Source organism: Plecotus auritus (assembly GCF_963455305.1).
Source record: "Plecotus auritus genome assembly, chromosome: 2".
Classification (NCBI taxonomy): domain Eukaryota; kingdom Metazoa; phylum Chordata; class Mammalia; order Chiroptera; family Vespertilionidae; genus Plecotus; species Plecotus auritus.
The window spans coordinates 83,200,090-83,223,863 of NC_137771.1; the positions used below are offsets into that span (position 1 = coordinate 83,200,090).

At 42.8% G+C, this 23,774-nt stretch overlaps 1 protein-coding gene across 2 annotated transcripts in view; it reads left to right on the top strand.

Annotated features, from left to right (window-relative positions):
* The window catches only part of ATXN1 (ataxin 1), a 422,593-nt gene that overhangs the window by 279,827 nt on the left and 118,992 nt on the right, over positions 1–23,774 (top strand). The window lies entirely within an intron of this gene.

Below are 23,774 nucleotides of genomic sequence, written 5' to 3' on the forward strand. Positions count from 1 at the left end.
AGCCACTGGCTAGTGACTTTGACTGGCATTTTCTTCTAGTATTTCTGACTGTGTTGGCATGGTGCTGCCAGGATATTTTTTCAAGAAGAAGAAACTAGAGGAGGATCTAACCTGCAGACTTTGTTGGGAGATGGGGAGCAAGAGGGTCTGATGACTGGAATGTCCCAGGACATTTGAAACCCACAAATAGCGTAAAATATTATCAGTACCTTAAGTTTCGTTACTAAAGAGGATTTTTGTGGCCTTAGAGATTTATTGTTATTTGCTCCACTGGATGACCACCCTTAGCGGAGATAATTGCATGTAACTGTGTCTTCATGGCGGGGCATCCAGTGAGGGTATGCCTGGACATTTCCCGCAGACCTTATATGCTCAGCAAGTCAGTTTCTTCTTCATGCCTGGAATAGGATAGGTATTGAAGCTCTGGGACTAGAATGAAGAGAAATGGCATTTGAACAAGGTACTTTTTTGTACTTTCAGAGCAATCTATGTTCTTGAGATGTTTCTTAACAAATAAACTTTTTATAATCAGTTTTGTTTGACAGGTGTGTGGTTTGACAACTGGTCATTGTTTTCAGTTGTTGAAATGGTTTAAATTTTAGAAGGCACTGTGTGTTCCTAGAACAATAAATATATATTAGGTGCACTTTGATATCGTAGAAAAGTAGAGTTGTGTTTTTTTTAAGATAGTTATGAAACTCTTAACTCAATATGTGATGGTAAATATTCATCATTCCTCATATGTTCTCTCACATTTATATGAACAATAAATACAAAATGTGGATTACATTAAAGTTGGAAAATTAAAATTCTTCTGCAGATTTGGTGGTTTCTTTATTAGAAGAAATTTTGTAAAGCAGATGGTAGCCCAAGTAGGTCTCATGAAATTCATTCTTCATACTTTTCTTACAGAGTTGGAAGCATAGCTAGAATAGAAAGAACCTGTTCTCTCTCCCTCCTGAACTTGTTATTGTCAGTCACAGAGGCAGGAGTGGATCTAAATATTAATAACTTAGGTGACGACAGAGACACCTTGTCTTGGTCCAGGAGCAGGAGCTTCAGACTAAGAACGGACATCTGGGTTCTCATCCCATTCCTGTCCCTCCAAAGCTAATGGCTGCTACTTTCTTTCTCTGTGACTTTACTTCTGAGTCTTCCAATGGAAGAGTGTTATCACTTCCACATAACAGCACCAGATGTAAATATACAGCCTGGGGCAAAAGTGGGTCTACAGTCACTCAAATGGAAAATAATACAATCTGTAATAATAAAAGCATAATATGCTGATTAGACTGGATGTCCTTCTGGACGAAGCCGGGACTGCAAGGGAAGCCAGGGTCCCAGGTGCCAGAGGGAAGCTGGTGCTGGCAGGCAGCCGGGGGAAGGAAGGCCTGCGCTTGCACAAATTTCATGCATCTGGCCTGTAGTAATTAATAAATAATAATACAAGAAGAGACTCTGTGTTTCACCTACTCACAACTGTAAACCTACTTTTGCCCCACCCTGTATTAGTCCAAATAGGAGGCTTTTGGAATCATATATGGGTTAGGATCCAACCCAGCCACTCATTCACTTTGTGTGCCCTTGGGGAAGTTGACCAACTTCTCTGAGTCTTATTTATCTCATTTGTGAAATAGGGCTGATTATAACTACCCTGCAGAATTGTTGAGAGAATTAGATGAGATGTGTGTGAAGTGTTAGCCCAGTGATTTCTCTCTAGTGACTGGCAGCTCTAATGCTGTTAGGATGAGACATTCCACAAAACAAAATATATCGTGCTGTATTGCTGAAATCAACAGGTGAACAATTGCAACTTGCTAGTCTCTTTATAAAGACATTTCTTCTGTGATTGAATTGTCATCAACTGTCAATTGCAACTTGCTAGTCTCTTTATAGAGGCATTTCCTCTGTAATATGAACTGTCATTAACTGTCAATGTCACCGCATTGACAGTGAAGCCAGTTCTGTATTGTTAAAGCCTTCTGTTTCTCTGACATATAGAGTAGAGTAATTATGATGGCAACATTTGTCAGAATTATCCATGTGTGCATATGCTGAGGGCCCTGGAATTTTAGGTGGTTTTTTTTTATATTAGTCAAAGTGAAAGGCACCAATAGTTTGATAGTCTCATCTATAAAAAGAATAGGGAGAGTCCCAAAGGCTATTGATATGAGTGGAACTGTAAAAAAGAAAAGCATTAAAATATATTTTGATGTAGTTAACATGTCTAGGTAGTGAAAGGTAAAAACGATCTACCTAATTCCTTGGCATTAAGAATAGAAAAAACCAGAAGATAAATGTATACATTCATGCCTCTTCTTTCAGCAAACGTTTACTGAGTATGTACTGTAAGCAAGGCACCCACAGTAGCTAAAGGACCTCTCAGTCACTGGAGAGAACAATGAAAAAACAGGCAGCTGCTTTCCACTGTGACCCTTGCTCTTATAGTGGAGCCTGTGGGAGGCCCTGGATACAAAACCATGTGGCAGTTTCTGGGGTCCAGGAAGCCTTCATCCTGAGACTGGAAGCTTTTAACCAGGAAATAAAGTGAGCGCATCAGTTAGCATATGCGGTGTAACAAACCACCCATTTAGTGGCTTCAAACAACAAATGTATTATTTCTTACGATTCTGTGGGTTGGCAGGGCTGTTCTAGTCTGGCTAGCTTGGCTGGGACTGATTGGTCTGAGGCGGCCTCGCTCTAGCTGTCATGAGGCTGGTTGGCCTGAGAGAGGGGGAAGCTTCAGCTCCATGCGGGGTAGCATCCTCCAGCAGGCTAGTCTGAGCTCCTTTGTATTGTGATCTCAGGGTTTCCAAGAGCAGCAAGAGAGGACAAACCAGCACACAAGTGCTTTTCAACCTCTGCTCCCAAGGTGCTTGTTCATTTCCCTTTGGCCAAAGCAGTTCAGTTAATAAGCAAGTCACAGGTTCAAGGTGAGGGAAAACCAGCTTTAGCTACTTGGTGGACAGCATGTGCCGAGTTCAGTGGTCAGAGAGAACATGGGATGTAGGAAAATTGCAAGTAGTTGGAGTGGCCAGAGAACAGGTGAGAAGTGTCGGGGGAGGGCCTGGTGATTAGCTCTGCTGAGGATTTTGGAGTTTATTTGGAAGACAGGAGAAGAGTCATGGACAGATCTGAAGCAGGGTATTGACATGATCAATAAGACACATAGAAACACAGTTAGATGGCCAAAGCCTAAGAACATGTTAGCCTGGACAATTCAGGAGTGTTTCCAAAGAGACATCCCAGGAAAATATCACAGCTGAGGTGGTTCCAAGTCCACCTGTGCTTTCTTAACAGTGAGACCAGACTTGGGACAGGTTGAGGGAGCTGATCTTGCCAGCAGCAGGCATCGCATCACCTCGGGGATTCTGCCAGACTCCTGTATCCTGGGGGTTTAAATAAACACCTGCTGATGGGCTGAAAGCATGTTCTCCTGGTAGGTAACATTATAGTATCACCCTAAAAGACTTTTTTTCCTAGGACCCCAAAATAGACAGTGTTTTCTGGGGCCCTCAGGCTCCCTAAAAAATCATTCTCTATCATCAGGTGAGATCAGTGCTCGCCCATCAATTTCAAGAACTGACCTTTTAACTGGGCTATGAAGTATAACTCTTTAAAAACACTAAAATAGCAATGACTTTCATTTCACTAAATTCAAGTCACCGAGAGTGAGAACTTGTGGTTTTCACCGGTGCGTTTGGGAGCCAGTTTGTTGTCGCTGAAACTGCTCGCTGCCGAGGGGGAGCAGCAGGTACTTTTCAGGTCTCCGGCTACAGGCCAGATGCTGAAAGTGCTGTCTTTATAGATTAAAAAAATGAGGGAGAGGACACATAAATGTGCATTAAGCACATAATATCTTGCCATGTTTTCTTCCTAATTTTTCAGTAAAAAAAAAAATATGGAAGAGTGTAGACAGGCTGGAATGAGCTGCTGGGGATGGCCTCTGTTTTCTCCTCTCTTTGCCTCGAAGGACACCTTCCCCTACCATATAAGTGCGAATAAGTAGAAATCGAGGGGATAGAGGAAGACAAGGAGGAAAATGAACACCCTAGAACAGTGGTCGGCAAACTGCGGCTCGCGAGCCACATGCGGCTTGCGAGCCGTGGTTTGCCGCTCTGTTGACTAATGAGTTTGCCGACCACTGACCTAGACTCTCGATTCCAATAATTACAGGCTGTTGTTGTTCCTTGTGATTAAGCCCCTATCCCAGTGGTCGGCAAACTCATTAGTCAACAGAGCGGCAAACCGCGGCTCGCGAGCTGCATGTGGCTCGCGAGCCGCAGTTTGCCGACCACTGCCCTAGAACATACTCCACTGTTGTAACTCAGAGTCCTCCCTTTCCTCCTCCACTTAAAGACCTTCAACTGTCCTTTTTAAATGGGCTTCTCGTGTTGTGAGACGAACTCTGCATGTCCAGGGCTGGGGGCTTAGCTCCTGTGCGTGCAGGTGTTACTACTGGGCATCATCACCTGAATGAGATGCATTTTGAAAGACGGGAGGATTTGAGAAACCCCAGCGGTGGGTCAGAGGCCAAAGACAATTTTTTTGCTGCTGAGAAACAGCCAGCATTTTGAACATTTTTATCAGTGTCTTAGTTAACAGTTTTACCTGGAAGACTGATAAAGAAATGTGTGGTAGGGGACCTCATTATTTAAAGGGCCAAATTTGGCGAGCTTCATTATCATGGAAAATGGAAATGAAAACATGGCATGTTTGGGAATTCCTGATTCTGCACATTTGCTTCAATAGCCGATTGTGGCCCAAACACTGACTCACTGCATTTGATACTAAAAGGAAGACGTGGTTTTCTGTGCTCAGTTCAGTCTGGCCTCCAGCTCGGAGTCTAGAACAAGAGCCAGGGGAAGGAGAGAGGCAACAGTACAGGTGCTGAAGCAGCGTCTCACTGCCATGGTTTCCATGTACAGACTCATGACCTTACATGCAGTTTCGCATGCAATATTAATCAAAACGGTGTGTTTCTTTATAAATACGTATTCAATCTATAGTAGAATGTATAGAGACTAGAGGATGAAAACAGAATTTTATTTTTAGAAGTGGGGCGAAGATGCAGGTGTGTGTGTCCTGCCACCTGCGCATTATTTCACTAGGTTTTGTCAGCTGATTTTCTTACCCACCTGTGCTTTCTGTGGTGCCTCAAGCGGTGGAACCATGCTAATCCACAAGGGACATGGCTACACAGTCAAAGCCAACACTACGATCAAAACCACCTGCTGTTATTTGCTTTTTCAGAAATGTTAATGATACAGTGATGTCTGAACGAGTGGAACTGTGTTGTAGCTTCCAGTTGCCCCCTTGATTAGCATGTAGAAGTAGTCATTGTAATCTAAGATGCTCTGGGGAAGTAATGAAGTAATGCCGGTGAGGTATACTAGGCTATCCCAAGGCAGAATATTGTTGCTCACCCATCTTTCTTTTATGTAAACTTTCTTCTCTCTCTCTCTCTCTCTCTCTCTCTCTCTCTCTCTCTCTCTCTCTCACACACACACACACACACACACACACACACACACACCCTTCTCTCTCTCTCTCTCTCTCTCTCTCTCTCTCTCTCACACACACCCTACACACACACACACACACACACACACACACACACACACACACACACACACACACACACCCTGGCTCCCTGGTACGCTCACTGAAAGCAGTCCAGCTACAGAGCACGGCGGCCTTGTAGGCAGCAGCTCTCCAGCCTTACTCTGTGGGAAGGACATGACATCACAGCTAGGGCTGTGTAATGTCACTTACCTTGACATTGAAGCCCCTCTGATTCAATCTGTCTGATCTATGACATCATTCACAGATCTGGAGTCTTCCAACCTAGCCTACTCATGGTAGCAACCAGAAATGCAGAGCTCCAAGGCATATATATTGACGTGTTCCATCTCAATCTCAAATTTATGAACCATATTCCAGTTTGTTAAACTGAAAACTCAGATTTGTTTCCGTGATTACATATGTCGCCACGGTTGAACATTGCTTAGCAGAAGCCATGTTTCTCTTCTGATGAAACTCTTTTCAGGTTTTGCAGTGTGAAATGTGTTCCTATGGCCAGGACTCTTTCACATACAAGGGAGAGTGTCAGAATGAGAAGCGGAGCAAAGCTTGTATGAAAACCTGTGGGAAAGGGTTATCTGTGGCGTGGGGAAATTTCCAAGTAGGCACAGTTTGATTTCAGCAGCCTGCATATCCCCTCAGTGTCTTATCTCTCTCTTCTCCCTTTTGTATCTAATCTTTCCCTCTCCCAATGCCTCTCAAATCACTTCAGGTACCTTGGTTGACCTGTAAAGAATCATCCTATATAATAAAGAGCTAATATGCAAATGGTCCTCACGCCCTCACACTGTCCCCATAAGCCATAACGGCTCAGACACTCAACACTGGGGAGACAGGAATGGGGACCAGCCAGGCTGCAGCCCAGGAGAGGGACAAGCCACCCGCCCTGTGGTCCTGGGTGCCTGCGGCTGGCCAGAGGGAGGAAAGCCTGGGTTCCAGGTGCCTATGACCAGCCAGAGGAGGGATTCCTGGGTCCCAGGTGCAGGGAGAGGCTGAGGTGGTTAATAGCAATCAGGGTACCAGGGGAGCAGTTAGGGGCGATAAGGCTGGTAGGGGAGCAGTTAGGAGTGATCAGGCAGGCAGGCAGATGTGGTTAGGAGCAATCAGGCAGGCAGGCAGAGGTGGTTAGGGGTGATCAGGCAGGCAGGTGAGTGGTTAGGAGCCAGCAGTCCTGGATTGCAAGAGGCAATCGGACATCCCCTGAGGGATTGGAGACGGTGCAGGCCGGACTGAGGGACTCCCCCCACCCTCCCCCATGCACAAATTTTGTGCACCAGGCCTTTAGTATTTTAATAAAGGCACGTTAAGCTGATAAAGGCCTTGGCCAGGATAATTGCATTTTACCAGGGCCTGGAGACTCAAGGATTGAATTTTTTATGGCGTTATTTTAACTGATCCTTGGGGAGATCTTTGGGGTGTCATTTTTTTCAAACATGTTAGGAACCAAGCAGCTGCTCACCTAATCAATGAATGTTACCCATCCTGCCTTCTACCCAATAATGTTCTATGTAAAATAAATACTAACTTAATTGTAATAATCTAATTTTGCATATAAACTTCAACAGTATGGATACTTGACCAATTTTCTTTTCCTCAATTTTTAAAAGTGTGATAAAATATATAAAAATAATATCTATTATCTTAATCATCGTTAAGTTTGGTGTACAATACTATACTCAAGTACCGTTCAGTGGTATTAAGTATATTCACATTGTTGTGAAACCATTACCACCATCCATCTCCAGAATGCTTTTCATCTTTCAGATAGAAACTCTGGACTCATCAAACACTAACTCCCCATCCCTGCCCCTCCCAGCCCCTGGCAAGCACTATTCTACCTTCTGTCTCTATGAATGGGCCTACTCTAGGAACCTCATATAAGTGGAATCCTACAGTGTTGGTCATTTTGAAACTGGTTTATTTCATTTAGCCCTTAAGGTTCATCCATGTTATGTGTCACAAATTCCTTCCTTCTTAAGGCTGACTAATATTCCATTGTATGGACATACCACAGTTTGCTTATCCGCTCATCCATCAGTGCACATTTGAGTTGCTTCCACTTCTTTGCTATTGTGCGTAATGCTGTAATGAACACATGTGTGCAAATACCTGTTCAAGACCCTTCACGAACTTCCTTTTATGTCCTTGCTAGATACAACTGCTCAGGAACACATGCACCCACCTCTCTGAGCCTTTCCATTATGGAACTAGGGAGACTTTGTGCCCACTAGTGTTATTTGAAGTATCTTCTCTGCCAGTCTCTCACCTGATTCCTGAAATGGGCCAATAGCAGTTAAGTCGTCAAATACTGAGCAAAAACATCCCCTTGTTTTCTATTAAAATGATCCTGGGACAAAAACCACAGATAAAATATTAGCACCTTGTTGAGAATTAGTTAATCAGATCCTATCTTAGAAGTTTTTATGCCCCCTCACAATTCATCAGAGTTTGCTCCCTATTATGTCTGTTCCTTATTCATTATTCCTGTATCATACCATCTTAAAATTGCTTATTTGTACTTGCTTCTGATGGAACAGAAGCTTAAGGACAAGACGTATGTATAATTTCTATTGATTTTTCAGGCCCTAATAAAATGTCACACACAGACAACTCTAAATAAACCATTGATTGACCGATTCATTCACTCATTCATTCATTCATTCATTCATCAGACATTTAATGAGAGTCCACTCTGTCTGCAAGTGAATGTTATAGTTCTGCCTTTCTAGAAGTTTTGGGTGACCAAAGAACAACACTGTCAATTACAGTTTGGGAAGATTTCAGAAACCTTCAAAACCTTCCTATATTTTTAGGTGCACAGACTTGGTCCAGATGGGTAGATGAATCTCTCAAATAGTTTCCTATCACAAATCCACTCTTTTTTTCTTTCTGCTACTGTTCAGTAGAAGCATCAAACTAAGTAAGCTTGCATTCTTCTGGTCAAAAGTAAGGCAAGGAGCCCTGGCTAGTGTGGCTCAATTGGTTGGGCATCGTCTCATGCACCAAACAGTTGCCTGTTCAATTCCCAATTGGGGCACATGCCCAGGTAACAGTCTCGATCCCCAGTAGGGGACATGCAGGAAGCAGACAATCGATGTTCTGCTCTCACATAAATGTTTCTCTCTCTCTCCTTCTCCCTCTCTCTAAAAATCAATTTTTAAAACATCTTATAAAATAAAAAGTAAGACAACAAGATGGCCATCTATGTCTCTGCCTTCTAGAAGTGATTTCTAAAGTACTGTTTTTCCCTTTGCTGCTGAGGAACGAGTCAGTGAACATTCCAGACGGCACTGAGACCTTCTGGTTGCTCTAAATCTCAGAATTTCCAGTATCAGGCCTGTGTGTTTTGTAAATGCACGCATTCACTTAGCACATTGTTAACAGCACTCTCCTTAGAGTTGGGACTAAGGCTCAACTCCTTTGGTTAATATGCTCTGCCTGGATTTGTAACTGTGTAGCTCCATGTGTACTAACAATTCATAGCCCAGAGGTAACATACACTCACTCACTCGTTTCAGTAGCTCCCTTGGGAACAGAAGTTACTTTGAAAACAAGTTGATGGTAATTCCCTCTATTTAAGGTAGTGGTTATTACCTTATAAATGAATTTATTAGTCTTAAACTGTATTATTACTTAGCTCAGAGTTTATTAGTTCTCAGTGATGTTATTTACTATCAAGATTAACAGGAGACAAATTATTTTTATTTATACTGTTAATGCCACTGGTCTTCTATGAATATTGCTGCAATTCCCTATTTTGTAGGTAAACATTTAAAATATTGAGTGGTCTCTAGTTTGAAACAGAAATGGAATGTCTTTACCAGGAACATATCCTTGTTTTATAAGGAACAAGAGACACATGAATAAAGGGAATCTCCAGGCAATCTTTTAGTCTTCTTTTAAGCAACAGTTCAGCTTCTTCGCTGACTAAACTTTTGGACAGAGTTGTTAGCAGGTAATACAATTTCAATGCAATGGTTTTAACATAACTTTGCTTTCTGACTTTCTCATACTCCTACTTTAATTCAATAGAAGTGAAAGTTACAGGAAAGATAACAGCTATATGCCTAAATAATGAACTACAGTAAATAGCTGTCGTGAATTTATGCCCATAGAAAGGGAGCACTCCAAACAGATGGCTGTGATTAAAGGTACTTTCCATTACAGATTGCAAGATGACATTGTTAGTTTAAGAAAGATGATAGATATAATCTGTCTTTAAAAACACTGCTGCTGGATTGCCTGTTTTTTGTTTTTTTTTTTTAGTCTGCCCCTCCCACCCCAAGGACCATCACCACCACTCCCCCCTCTCTGTGGAAAGCAATAGTTTTGATGGATAAGAACAAACAATAAAATCTGACATTGGCAATTGGACCATGCATCCCTTTGGTAGTCTAGTAACTGAACTATAATCCATGCTAATGTCAGGTCACTGCTACATTATCTTTATAAATAATTTGTATCATGGGGTGTTTCTGTACATCTTATACATTTTAATGTTATTTTTAGCTAGGATTTTTTAACAGTTTTTAAAACAGACTAATCAAGAAACCTCCTCCAGAGTCAGAGAAATAAGTGCTAGAAATGTGGGGGCATCTGTCCCGTCCCTTCCCAAGGCATTTTTCTTTGCTGCTGTTCTTGCAGCTTCCATTATTATTATTATTATTATTATTATTATTATTATTTTGTAATTTTAGTTTTTTGGAATTTCCATTTCTTTTTCCTTTCTGCATCAGGAGGTGGCTATTGAAGTAATTTATGTAATGGGAAGCTGCTCCACACGGATCTAGAGCAAGCATTGACTTTTGTGTAAGGCACTAGCTATTCTACCCTTAACAAGGGGAACATTATTAGAAACTTGAATTATGAGGTGGAAAGAGTGTTAACTCTTTCATTTAAAGAAAGTGGTCTTTTCCAAGTAATCTCTGCATTGGCTTGAAGAAGAGTTAGGAAAATGCATAGTAGGACTATGAAAAGCCTGCCATGTTGTGGTTGCCCAGGGTGTTCACCACTGTTAGCATTTGAGTGTGTTTTGCTCCAGAATATTTTCTCTGCATACATATATAAATAAATACACGGAGCTTTACAAAAATCGAATCGTAATTGATATACTTTTCTGAACCTTCTTTTCTCACTTTGCAATGTATTGTGAATATCTTTCCTTGTTAATAAATACAGATCCTTAAAATGAGTTTTGGCTGCTGAGTTTCCCAGCGCATGTACGTATATAACAGTGAAAATTCTCTGCCTCCAATTGTGTGTGTCTGCTCTCTTCCCTCTCTTTTCCTCTTCTCTGCTGGTATCCCGTGCAGACCTCTTGCTCTGCTCCTAACCATGGTCAGATGAGAGACTTGAATGAGAAGAAATATAGGAACCCTACTTCATGATTAGTTACACTCTTGGGTTTCCTCCTCACAGTCAGGAGAAATTATTCTTGCATCTTGGATTCCTTAATACGGCCCTTGGTGTCTTTTCCTGGAAATTTTACTCTCCCTTAACTTCCTAGTGTCTTCTGTTTACCTCCTCTCAGAGCTGATGGCTCATACCCTCACCAATAGTGGGTTCCCTCCTGGTCTCTCATGTCTAGTGTGGCTTAACCAAGACTTTTCCTTGGACATCATTTTGATTCCATCATATCCCTCCCCATTTGTCTGGAGTGACAGCACTCACCTTTCAGATTACATTCTAAGCTCCTAATAACAGTTCAGCACCACCAGTCTTCACTATCTGGTGACCTTTGTCTTGCATTCAAGCCCAGTACTCAGCTGACCACTCTTCCCAGTGCACTCTACCCCTAAGCCTTGCCCACGCCATTACCTCCGTATGAAACACTGTGTCCTTGTAGGGCTCCACCCATAAACCAGTCACCTCTAATCTCTTAAACTCTGGCTGGGAGTGATTTTGATGGCACTGATGAAGTCCACTGGCCTTGAGCCAATATCCAGAAAGACATTGAAGGAAAACCTTAAACAGCTTTGTTTTGTTTTTTTAATTAACAGACTTTGCTTTTTTAGAGCAGTTTTAGGTTCACGGAAGAATTGATTGGAAAGTACAGAGAGTTCCCACATTTCCAGTCTCCTCACCTCCCCAACAGTGTCCCTTGTTATTAATATCTTGTGTAAGAGTGGTACATGTGTTATAACTGATGCATGAATGTCGATATACTATTATTAACTGAAGTCCATAATTTACAGTAGGGTTCATTCTTTCTGGTGTACATTCTATGGGTTTTGACAAATGTATAATTATGTGTGTTTGCCATTACAGTACCATACAGAATAGTTTTCACTGCCTTAAAAATCTCCTGTGCTGGCCCTAGTTGGTTTGGCTCAGTGCATAGAGCATCGGCCTGCGGACTGAAAGATCCCAGGTTCGATTCCTGTCAAGGACACATGCCCAGGTTGCGGGCTCGATCCTTAGTGGGAGGCGTGCAGGAAGCAGCTGATCAATGATTCTCTCATCATTGATGTTTCCATCTCTTTCTCCCTCTCCCTTCCTCTGATTAAAAAATAATAATAATAAATTTTTTAAAAAATCTCCTGTGCTCCATCTATTCATCCCTCCCTCCCTTCCAAACCCAACCCCTTGCTCTTTTTATTGTCACAATAGTTTTGCCTTTTCAAGAATGTCATATAGTTGGATTCATACAGTGTATAGCCTTTTTATATTGGCTTCTTTCACTTAGTAATATACATTTAAAGTTCTCCCATGTCTTTTCATGGCTTGATACTTCTTTTTTTATCACTGACTATAATATTCCATTTTATGGATATACTACAATTTATTTAACCATTCACATACTTAAGGATATCTTGGTTGCTTCCAAGTTTTGTCAATCTATATATATAAAAGCCCAGTGACTGGAACAATGGAACGACCGGAATGACTGGTGGCTATGATGTGCACTGTGGCAGCCACCCAGCCTGATCTAGGCCCCAATTGCCCCTGGCTGGCCCAGCCCCCAATCGGCCCCAACAACCTGATCGGGGGCGGGGCCAACTGGCCAACTGCCCATGGCCCCTCCCCCCAGCCGGCCCTCCCCCCAGATGCCCCCCCGACTGGGGGTGGGGCCAGCAGGCCAACCTCCCACGACCCCTCCCCCCTGCAGGCCGGGCCCAATCAGCCCCCATCGGGGCAGGCCAGCTGGACTCCACCTTGCACGAATTCGTGCATCGTGCCTCTAGTTATAGATAAAGCTACTATAAACATCCATGTGTAGATTTTTATGGACTGTGTCTTCACCTCCCTTGAATAAATACTAAGGAATGTGCTTGCTGGATCATAGGGTAAGAATATGTTTCATTTTGTAAGTAACTACCAAATTGTCTTTCTAAGTGGCTGTACCATTTTGCATTCCCACCAGCAATGAATGAGAGTCCCTGTTGCTCCACATCCTCACCAGCATTTGGTGTTGTTGGTGTTCTGAATTTTGGCCATTCTGATAGGTGTGTAGTGGTATCTTGTTGTTTTAATTTGAAATTTCTTAATAACATATGACATGGAGCATCTTTTTACCTGCTTATTTGCCATCTATAGATTTTCTTTAGTGAGGTGTCTGTTCAGGTCTTTTGCCCATTTTTGAACTGGATTGTTTGGTTTCTAATAGTGCAGTTTTCCTACAGCTCTGTTGTTGCTGTTACTTCTATTTTACATCAACTCGGTTCTCATTGCTCTGCTAGATCAGTCACTACTTGAAGACGTGCTTTTCTTCCTTGATAAACCCGTCTGCCTCCCAGAGGATTCTCCATGCAATGCACTCCCAGTAAATGCAGCCTTTCCGACCCAGTGCTGGCATGTGCTGTCCTTATCTCAAGTCTGTTTTTCAGCACATCAGGGCCATTTCCTATATCCCTGCCACCCCCTTTAGCCATACATATTCTTTCCATACATAACAGTGATGCTGAGTCTGCCTGAATGTGAGCCTATCCATCTCTTTATGTACCTGATGCATATTTGCTATAATATCTAAGGCAAAAGCAAGAGTCAATAATGTAGAAGACAGTAGTTTCTTAACATAGACCCCAGTGTTTCGGTCCATTTCTGAGCCTGAGTTTGGTGTTAAGCTTATGAAATTCCTTGATTCCTTTGCATTAATTCTTAAGTTTTACTTTCTGCTATAATGATTTAATAACATGGTTTTTGTCTGTTGGTTTGTTTTTAAATATTTTTATTGATTTTTAAAGAGAGAAGAAGGGGGAGAGAGAGAGAGAGAGAAACATCTATGTGAGAGTAAAACATTGATTGGCTGCCTCCTACCGGTGATCGAGCCCTCAACCTAGGCATATGCCACACTGGCCAGAGCAATTTAATAACATGTTTTTTAAATATTGTTTCTGATGACTATTTAGTTTTACCTGCTGACTACATATGTTATTTTAACTTTTTCTTGCCGACTTACTAAAAGCACCATAGCAATAAGAGCTAGAAAGTAAAAGCAGATCTGTGTATAGTACTAGGAATTGCATGCTCTATATGTGCAATGTTAATTAACATGAGAGGAGGTCAATAAAATTAGTGAACTTTCTGAATTATTGACTACACTATAGATAATGTAGAGCTTCCTAACCCAGTGTGTTACTAATGGGCTATAGGGATGTCAGGGTATTGATCACCTCAGCCCTTGGGCAGCCTTGGACCTTGAGGCTACAGAGTCCTGGCACTGGAGCTTGAACATTTATGCTAGGATGCTGCTGCCCAGTTAATATTGTCTAAGTAAGTTGTGCCACTAGATAGAGAGGGGACAGAGGAGGCCCCCAGCACACACTGGCATGTGGAGTAGAGAAACCGTGATTTAGAATTCAGAAGACTCCAGTTCACTGTCAGCTCTCCGACAGCAGAGATTTTCGTCACTTCTCTATATTCACACCAGTGCTTGGTACATAGTTGGTGATCAGTAAATATTAATAGATTAATTGATTTAACAAAACGTGCCTGAATAATATATTCATCAGGCGTGTTACTTAATTCTTTGTCCCTCCGTTTCCCGAGTTGGCAATACATGGTATTTCTCTATGACAGATATACATTTATATGTAGATCATAGGGCTCTTGTGACCTCAAGTTGCAAAACACATGCACAGTCCATAGCATGGAGTCGGGTACAGAGTAGGGGATGCATTTGGTTCTTCTTACCCCCTCTCATTTGAGATATTTTAAATGCAGGTGGAGGTGATAATGATGACAATGAGGGTGATAAAAATAATATAATAGTTACACTGATGTCAACCTCAGAGCTGTTCTTAGACAAATATTTTTTTGTTTTTATTCTTTTAATTTTCTTTATTGATTAAGGTATTATATATGTGTCCTTATCACCCCAGACAAATATTTTAACCTCATTTTAATAGTTGATGAAACTGATGCTCATATAAATTAAATGGTTGTATAAGATTGCACAAATAGCACATGACATACACAGAACTTGAATCTAGATAGTTTAATTTTTTCACTTCAAATCTTAAGGATTTTCATGGATACCAAAACATACTAAAGTTTAATCTAGATTCACTTTAAAGACTGAATTGCTTTCAATGGGGTTATTATGTAATAGAAATATTGATGATAGATTTAAGAATGCTGAAATGAGATAGACATTTTTATACCTTTTTAAAAAATATAGCCAACTAAAAATAAGCTTAAGCTAAATGCTAGTAAGAATTTTTAAATTATAAATCTTGAGGTTTTGAATTAGTAGTGGAGTTTTAACGTGAATTATTTGTCTGTAACATTTTTAAAAAATAAAACTATATAATGGCATGCCATTATAAAACTCAGTGAGAGGAGATGATATATTATGAGAACAAGAAAGATGTGAAGAGGCAAGTTTATGTAGATACTTTAAACGCATTCAATGACATCCTTTTGACAAGAAGGAATGTCCTTAAAATCTCACACCAGTGAGAAAGAGTGGGGGGAGAAATCAATAATATCTCTATTTTTTTTTTTACTCTTTCATTTGAACACTCGGTCACTTGATCTCCTCTGGTTTTGATTCACAAAAGATTTTTCTGAAACTCCTGTTTTGTTTTGTTTTTAATGAAATTTTTAATTTTCCTCTGAAGACTGACACAGTCGTTGGGACATGAAATGGATACCCTTAACCCTTCTCATTTTTGCCGGCTGAATTCAATTGTCTACAAAATCTGGAAGGTTGGTTTTCTCAAAGGCTACAATTCACCAGCAGTTATGGACATCACATTTTCATCCCTGCATTTGTTAATTCCCCCAATATTCACTGGCTGCCAGCAGCAGGCCCTGCACTGGGCGAAGAAAGCGGCATCCTGTCCTCGGGAAGCCCACGGTCCTAACTCTGGTGCTTGCTTCACCAAACATCTTGCTTCAGCGTCACCGAATTCAGAGCCTTCTCTCTATGGAGACAACTGAATGTTGGATGCAGAATTCTCCTTGCAGTAAGCATCCATCTGGCTCATCGGCCGCCTGATAAGCTCATGAGCTGTAGAAAAAGGGAAAGGGAATTAGAGTGACTTGAGGCTTGGTCCCCAAGGCAGACGAGGTCTCCCTGTACACACTCACAGTGTTTTCTCTCCATGAGGCAAACGTATCTTCAGCACTTTAGAAAGACAAAGAAAAGCAGACTAAAGATAGAACACAGGGGATGACAACCTTAGCCTTTTAAACAACCATGTTTCATTTTCAGTTCAGTTTGTTCCTGTTTGCGTGGAGAAGGGGGGGGCGAGGAAGGGAGAAAGAGCTCTAATTACAAACCCCACGTTTCTTTCAGCTATACTATTTTCAATCCTATATAATTTGTACAGCTGAAGTGGCAAATGCTTGCTTTGAAATGTGAAGAGAAGGTGCCGCATGTAATGCTTAGGAAAAACTGACTTGGATTTTAGCAGGAGCAGAATTCTCCGGGGCTTAGAGACTCACGGTTGTGAGCACCGAGGAGGAGTTGTTTTGTTCTCCATGCCTTGGTGCTTGGAGGAGGCTGGCTTCCCTTCAGCCCTTGCTCCCACCTCCTGTGTCCTTTCTCCTCTGGGTCAGGTGAATTCACAGATGACCACTAAAGTGGGGCTCGGAGGGTTAGGATGAGGACTCATGGCTGGACTTCTGGAAGGGCCTCTCCATGGTGCTGGCTGCACCCCTCGCCTGGCAGGTCCGCTCCAGAGATAGAACTCTGATCCCTGCGCTGATGCAGGCTGGTCAGCATTTCTACAAGGCCCCAACAAGACGGAAGAAGCGATATATGGACACTTAGTAAGGGGCTAGTTGACTTTAATATGTTGTATTTTATGAAATATAAGGCATCTTCAAACTCTTAGGTGGGTATTGCCATCTCCATGGACAGATAAGAGATGCTTGATGAAACTGAGTCAGCTCAGTTTCCCTGTTAATAATAAGCAAGTGGGTGTTGACTCTAAATCTCTGAGTGATAGACCCATGCCCTGTCCCCCGCAGCTCAGTCCTCCCCTGTGTCAGAGAGCACTGATGGGAAAGGCAGTATCACAGGCAGTATCTTCCTGCCCATCCTTCTGTTCCAAGGCCCTGCTTACCTGTGCAGACACAGTCGCATCAGTGATTGCTCCAGCCCTTTGCCTACTTGACTCCAAACATGTGGGGGGAAAAGAGGAGGAAGATCAAGTGGATCATCATTACATTACTTATATCCAGGTGTTTGCTCTCATGTGCGGGGAAAAGTACCGTAAGAACTCGTTTTGTTCCTTTGTCCTTTCTCGCCTGCCTTTAGGCATCACATAGCTACAGCAGTAACCACCCACAGGTACCAATGCCACTCATTGCCTTTACTTAGTAAATTTATAAATATTTTTAGTACCAACTCCTTTTTCAAACACAATATTATGTGAAACCTCAATATATAAAACTGGTAAAGGAAAATTTTGTTAGTATAATTTTTGATAGATTTCAAAGTATAATGCTGACTTACAAAGCCAAGGAAAAAAACAGAAATTTGAAATCCGTGTTACGATGACATCTGCAGACGCTGTAACTTCAGTTTCCAATTGATTCCCTTTTGTTGTTGACTTTTTCCTATTGTTGCACAGCATTGAGAAAATCCTGGTTCTGTAAAATAAGGAGTTGCAAATGCTAGCAGGGTATTTTATCTTTTTAAATAGCTTCTTTGCAATCTCAAGATATTTTTTTCACTTAAACTTACCCGCTTAAAATGTATTCACTTAAAACAAAAGGAAGAGTAGAAATGACTTCTTTCAAAGTTGGAATCATTAACAGTATGAAACAATTTGCATTTTTTAATTTGTACGGCTGCACTTTGGGGAACCAATGATAACGTCCTCAGCTAGTCTAAGTTTTTCATTAGAGTCAGAGAACACTTCAAATTATAACATTAATGACATGCTTACTGATGTCTTTAGAAAAAAAAAAAAAGAAGAAGAAATGTATAAGCCTGAGGCCCCATCTCTGTCCATTCAGTTTCAGAAGTCACAATTTACCTTGTTCTGCATGGTGACTCCAATCTGTGACTTTGAATTTCAAACCAACATTTTGCTACCATAAGCACAGTTACTCGTGACTACTTCAACCAATTCCAGTAAATCAACGTGGTTACACCATTTTGGAGAGACAGTTGAGCAGAGACCCACATGAAGGGAACATGTTTTGTGATTTGCCAGAAGAGAAAGCTTCTAGGATTGAATCTGGCACGGGGAAAGGGACATGAAGGCAGGCGGGAAATAAAGGGGATTTCACACAGTTGGGATCAGAACACGTAGAGCCTCTCAGCCTCGATGAGGACCTGGACTGTAGATTTCACCATAAATGCTGGGAAGCCACTGAAAGGTTTGAGGGGGAGAGTATTAGGATCTGATTTACACTTTAAAAATCTCAAGGTCAATTTTGGCTCCACACACTTTGTGTTAGGTGGGAACTTTATAGTCTAACCCTCATGTTAAGTACTGTCCCACTGTAGGAGGCATGGTATGCTTTTGTAAAATTACATGTATTAAGTAGTGCGAAATTTAACTTAAAAATAAAATGCAGATGTTCTGAAGCCCCTTGGTAGAATACCCTCTTCTCCTCCCTCCACCTCCCTCTTCTCTGGTAACCACATGGTATTGTCTATGTCTATGAGTTTATTTGTCTCGTTTGTCCACTTAGCATGATACTCTCAAATCCATCCATGTTGTCACAAATGGCAGTATTTCGTCTTTTTAGTGGCTGAGTAGAATTCTGTTGTATATATATGCCATGTCTTCTTTGTCAGTCACCAGTTAAAGGGCACTTAGGTTGTTTCTATGTCTTGGCTATTGTAAGTAATGCTGCAGTGAACATATGTCTTTATGAATAAGTGTTTTCAAATTTTGGGAGTGGAATTTTTTAAACAAGTATAAAAGCCACATGTTTCAATAAAGATTAAATTAGAAATACTGTACAAAACTTCTGAGACTGTAGCTAGTACCTTAGTAGTGTTACTAATTGCTGACTCTGGACTTTCTGCTTCCCTATGCTTTATCAAAATATTGCCATTGATGTCTGGTTTTGATTGTTCATCCTCCTGGTAAACTGTTGGCTTACCAAAGAAACAGTCATTCAACAAACCACTGGCATTTACTGATAAGCACCATTGTCAGAAAGGAGTATGTTCTTTGTGTCAGGATAATGGGTAATCTTTTTGGAAAACAACTCTATGACTTTTGAAGTAGTTGAACTGATATTGTAACTGGATGTGGGATACATTTTTTTCTTTCTTTTAAAAATATTTTGCTTATCTTTTCTGTCACCAAGCGTGGCTTTCATAAAAGAGGCACATTTCTATGACTTCATCCACGTTTCATTAGGTTCTTTCCTCTAGTTTCTTAACCCCATGTGCTCAGCAAACTTTAGAAAGTATTATCAGATGCCCTCTTCCCATAATACATTTTTAAAGTCACTTGCTTAGTGATATACTAGTGACCCGGTGCACAAAATTCGTGCACATTAAAAGGGGATTAATTAGAGGAAATAATTTAATATTGCTATTTGCCCTTGCTCTATAATAGAAGTGTCAGAGATGAAAGAAAATTAGTAAAATGTATATGAAAACCTTCTTCCTGTCAGAGTCTGGGGCACACCACAGGACCCAGAGTCAAGTCCCTGCTCACCCACATGCACCTCAAAATCATGTGAGACCCAGATCCAGCCGGCACCCCCTACCCATTGGGCTAGATCCAGACCCGGCCAGTCCCACCCTTGTCAAGCCCTGCCGGGGAGGGGGCATAGCCTCAGGTCCCCTGGCCCGGCACCAGGACAGGGGGCGTGACCTGAGGACCCCAGCCCAGACCGGGGCAGGGAGTGTGCCTTGAGGTCCTCCATCAAGCCCCACCAGGTGGGGGGCATGGCCTGAGATCCCCCGTCAAGCCTTGCCAGGTGGGGGAGGGGGGGTGTGCAGCCTCAGGTCCCCCGGCCCAGCACTGGGAGGGGGCGCAGCCTCAGGTCCCCCGTCAAGCCCCGCTGGGCAGGGAAATGGCCTGAGTTCCCTGACCCAGCACTGGGGGTGCACCTTGAGGTCCCCTGTCAAGCCCTGCTGGGTGGGGAGCAGCCTGAGGTCCCCTGTCAAGCCCAGCCAGGCAGGGGGGCACAGCCTCAGGTCCCCTGGCCTGGCACTGGGGCAGGGGGAACAGCCTGAGGTCCCCTAGCCCAGTACTAGGACAGGAAACGCACCTTGAGGTCCCCTGTCAAGCCCCGCCGGGCGGCAGGCGTGGCCTCAGGCCCCCTGGCCTGGCACTGGGGCGGGGGGTGAGGCCTGAGGTCCCCTGGCCTGACACCAGGGCGAGGGGCGCGGCCTGAGGTCCCCTGTCAAGCCCTGCCAGGTGGGGGGCGCGGCCTGAGGTCCCCTGTCAAGCCCCAAGGGGGGGTGGTTGGGCGTAGCCTCAGGTCCCTGCAGATTGCTCATTAAGACTCCTTATGGGAACTTGGCCTCAGCTGTGGGTGCAGCCATCTTTGTGGTGGAGTGACGGTCAATTAGCATATTCCCTCTTTATTAGATAGGATGATATGGAGAAGAAATAGTTTATTGAAATTGTCAAATTTGCAATAAATATTTTAATAAATTATTTTAATTAAAAAATAAATTAAACACTGTGTGGAGGATAGTTTAGATTACTGTATGTCTCTTTTAGTAGAAAAAGAATTTTTAGATTTAACTGTTTAAAACCCTTTAAACAGTTAAATCTAAAAACTGAAATAATTTATTTCTTGCAAATAGTTAAAACAAAATGGAGTGTGCAAAAGACCCAGTTGCCTAGTGTATTTTATTTTTTTGTGTATGTGAGAGACATCTAAACATCTATCAGCTGCCTCCTGCACTCACCCCAACCTTGGATCAAACCCTCAACCCTTTGGTGTACTGGATGATGTTCCAACCAACTGAGCCACTCAGCCAGGGCTATACTTATACAGTTATCTGGGCTTCACTCCCAGGAATTCTAATTTAGAAATCTAGGGTTGGGCAGACTTTTAACTTTATTAAGTACCTTAAGTAGACTGTGAATTTTAATAAGTACCCCAAATGACAGCTGTGGAAACCACATTTAAGAAATACTGCTGACTCCCTGAAGGAACATTAACTTTTAGAAAATATCAAACATGTCTAAAAGTAGAGAGATGGTATAATGAACTCCCATACCCCCATCACCCCACCTCAATAGCCATCAATATAGTTTCTGTGCCACCCTTGCACCCAGATTATTTTGAGGCAAATTCCAAACATCATACCATCTGTAAATATTTTAGCATTTATATAAACAATTGGGATTCCTCTTATACAAAACCACAGTAGCATCAACACACCTAAAAATAATCTATATATATAAAAGCCTAAGCTACCATTTGACTGTTTGACCAGTAGCTATGATGCGCACTGACCACCAGGGGGCAGATGCTCAATGCACAGGCATGGAAACATGGAACAGACTGATGAACATCAGAGGGAAGGGGGAAGAGGGGAGGGCAGGAAAAGATTAACCAAAGATCTTACGTGCATACTAAAGGCCCAGTGCATGAATTCATGCACTGGTGGGGTCCCTCAACCTGGCCTGCACCCTCTCACAATCTGGGACCCCTCAGGGGATGTCAGACTGCTTGTTTCAGCCCAATCCCTGCAGGCCAGGCCGAGGGACCCCACTAGTACACAAATCCGTGCACCGGGCCTCTAGTTAACAATAATTCCTTAATATCACCAAATATTCAGTCAGCATTTATATTTCCCTAATTGTTTCTTAAATAACTTTGTGTTACATTGTAGGATTTTTTTATGGTTTACTTGGCCCAGCATGCAAATAACATATACTTATGTCTCTTAAGTCTCTTTTAAGCTATTAGTTCCATCTTCATCTTTTCGTGTTAAATGTTTTTTTTTCTGTTGAAGAAACAAGGCCATCTGCCCAGTAGCCCTTCCCACCATGTGGATTGGGGTGACTGCATCCCTGTGGTGTTGTAAAGCGTTTCTCTGTCTTCCATATTCCCTAGGAATCGCAAGGAAGTCCTACAGGCATCACTTCTTCACTTTGCCTAACAACTGCATAGTTGGTATTGTGTTGTGCATACCCATCAGGAGGTAATGGTTAGTAGTATCTCCTTTGCAATGAGATTTTTTTTCTAAATTCATAAATTTATTAGAGACTGCTAAATGGGGGTAATCTAATTCTCTTCTTTGTTCACTTATTAGCAGGAATCATTCATGAAGAGGAACTTACCCTCATCTACTACTTGTTTACTTGGTGCTTCAGGTTTTACACAAGACGGGATAAATACTTTCTTCTTTCCCTTTATTTGCCAGTTTTCAAAATAAGGTTTTTTCATAATGTCCTTGCAAGTCATCACCATTTCTTAAAAGCGTTGCTGTGAACTCATGGGTTTAAATATATCTGGTGTGTTTCACAGTATAGTCATCGCCCTCAGTGGTGCTCGATCGGCCTGGTCTTTGACCATTGATTGGGAACCTGCTCCACTGGCCTCTGTGTCCTTTTCATACAGTACTGGGTGTCTTTGATAGTTTCCTTGCTTTCCAATATGACAGTATGTTCCAAGCTCATCTTGTACATTTCCTGCCTCAGACCTGGGATGAACGTTTTTCCCCAAGAAAACCTGGTTCATTTTACTGAGAAATAGTGTTTGGAGAACATAGGGGTATTTAGGCTCCAGGGGTACTCATTACAGCTGGGTTTGTCATTATTTCTCAGCCTTTTCAGTAGGTGCAACCAGAGCTAGGAAATCTCTCTTTCATATACACTAAGTGGCCAGATTATTATGATCTCTGAGCGCATAATAATCTGGCCACTCAGTGTATATCGTATATAATAAAAGGCTAATATGCAAATTGTCCCCTTGACCAGGAGTTTGACCAGCAGGCAGGCCGGCCAACCGCACATGTTTCCTCCCCCTGGCCAGGCTGGCTGGACCCCACCCATGCACGAATTCATGCACTGGGCCTCATATATATATATCCTGTGTAATAAAAGAGTAATATGCAAATTGACCATTATTCCAACACACAAGATGGCTGCCCCCATGTGGTCAAAGATGGTTGCCCCCATGTGGACACAAGATGGCCACCACAAGATGGCCAGCAGGGAAGGGCAGTTGGAGGGACCAGGCCTGCAAGGGAGGGCAAGTGGGTGATCAGGCAGCAAGGGAGGGCAGTTGGGGGCAATCAAGCCTGCAGGGGAGGGCAGTTAGGGGTGACCAGGCTAGCAGAGGAGGGAAGTTGGGGGAGACCGGGCCTGCAGGGAAGGGCAGTTGGGGGGGACCCAGGCCTGCAGGGGAGAGCAGTTGGGGGGAACCAGGCCTGCAGGGGAGGGCAGTTAGGGGTGACCAGGCCTGCAGGGGAGGGCAGTTAGGGGTGACCAGGCCTGCAGGGGAGGACAGTTAAAGGCAAACAGGCTGGCAGGGGAGCAGTTAGGCATCAATCAGGCTGGCAGGGGAGTGGTTAGGGGGTGATCAGGCTGGCAGGCAGAAGCGGTTAGGGGCAATCAGGAAGGCAGGCAGGCGAGCAGTTGGGAGCCAGCAGTCCTAGATTGTGAGAGGGATGTCTGACTGCCCGTTTAGGCCCGATCCCATAGGGCAGTCGGACATCCCTCGAGGGGTCCCAGATTAGAGAGGGTGCAGGCTGGGCTGAGGGACACCCCCGCCCCCGCCATACACGAATTTCGTGCACCAGGCCTCTAGTATGTGTGTGTGTGTGTGTGACACACACACACACACACACACACACACAC